Source organism: Brassica napus, unplaced genomic scaffold, assembly GCF_020379485.1.
Source record: "Brassica napus cultivar Da-Ae unplaced genomic scaffold, Da-Ae ScsIHWf_1000;HRSCAF=1406, whole genome shotgun sequence".
Classification (NCBI taxonomy): Eukaryota; Viridiplantae; Streptophyta; class Magnoliopsida; order Brassicales; family Brassicaceae; genus Brassica; species Brassica napus.
In genome coordinates, this window is record NW_026014432.1 from 31,287 (window position 1) to 32,893 (window position 1,607).

The window sequence follows — 1,607 nt, forward strand, 5'->3', positions numbered from 1 at the left end:
TTCGAGATCAAGCCTGCTTTGATTGGTCTAGTACAGAGAAAGGTGTTCTCTGGTCTCTCTACAGAAATTCCAATGGAGCATATTGAGAGTTTCGAAAAAGTCTGCAGTTTCACTCGCGCGAATGGTGTTCCACCAGATTACATCAGGTGCATGCTATTCCCATTCTCTCTTGATGGAAAAGCTGCACGGTGGTTGAACTCTCTCCCTACCGGCTCTCTCACTTCATGGGAACAGTCCGATCAGCGTTCCTCAGCCATTTCTACTCTAAGGCGAGAACAGCTGCATTGAGGAACAAGATCACCTCCTTCAAACAGCTCACTGATGAGCCTTTCTGCGACACATGGGAGCGCTTCAATGACTATCGCAGAGAATGTCCTCACCATGGATTTGATGATGATTACCTCCTGGACATTTTCTATGATGGAGTGGACTGGAAATACCAAGGTGCTCTAAACTCTGCGAGCAATGGAGACTTCATGACTCAAACCACTGATGGAGCGTTGAAGCTGATTGAGAACATGGCTGCTAGCTCAGCTAATAAGAAAGAGGAGAGTGATTGCTCCAAGAAAGGAAACAGTTCTGACGCCCAGAAAATAGATGAGCTGACTGCCAAGGTTGATCAGCTACTGAAAAACAACCAAGGGTACGTTTTCAGCATGGAACAACCTACGGCCGGGCATATTCAGAACCAGAACCAGCGACAACCGCAGAGCAATCCGCATGCTGTTCCAGCTACCGGGAATAGTCAACCAGATGAGCTGAAGGGTCTGGGTATGATGATGCAACAGCTGTTGCAGGGTCAGCAGGTTCAGGCCAAGGCGTTGAATCAGGTAACCACAGAAATGGATACCAGGATGGGCAACATGTTCACTGAGCTGAATAACAAGTATGACAATCTTGCAATCCATATGAGAAAGATCGATGTTCAGCTTGCTCAAACAGTTGAGAGTGTCAAGAGGCAACAAGAGACGCTCCCTGGAAGAACTGATAAAAATCCTAGGACTGAACACTGTAATGCAATAGAACAGCTGTTTGCTGAGACTGTTCCAGGCGCAGAAGAGAGAGCAGAGCAACCTACTAGCTCTGCAGTAACTGCTCCCGACAAATCTGCTGAAACTCCACCAGTGCGAGTCTATGTTCCTAAGGTTCCCTATCCAATTCCACCTAGACATCTGATGGATCCCATTAGTGAAGAGCAGCTGATAAGTTTTAACAAGATGGTGAGAAGGCTTCCTAAAGAACTTGCATTCGAAGATGCTCTGCAGATTCGTCCATTGCTCCAGTTCTTTAAATACTGTAGAGAGACTCAAGAGGAGATCAAGGTCCTCTATACCAAAGCACTCTCTACACCAGCACTGAAGGTATTGCCTAAGGTTGATGATCCTGGAAAGTTTGTTTTCCCATGTTCCATCGCAGGAACAACCTTCAAGGATGCTCTTTGTGACTCTGGTTCTTGTGTGAATCTCATCTCAAAGGCTATTGTAGACGATTTGGGTATTGCTGATGTTGAGCGTTCTCAGCTGACCCTGACCTTTGCAAATTCTTCCAGAGCAGTCCCATATGGAACCATCCGCAGCCTTCATGTTCAAGTAGGGGAATGCATTGTT

General features: G+C 46.5%; 1 non-coding gene across 1 annotated transcript; it reads right to left on the reverse strand.

Annotated features, from left to right (window-relative positions):
* Positions 1 to 281: 281 nt before the first annotated feature.
* Positions 282 to 388, reverse strand: LOC125595201. The gene has a single exon (XR_007330101.1). It is a non-coding gene; the product is annotated as a small nucleolar RNA R71 (small nucleolar RNA).
* Between the last annotated feature and the right edge of the window lie 1,219 nt (positions 389 to 1,607).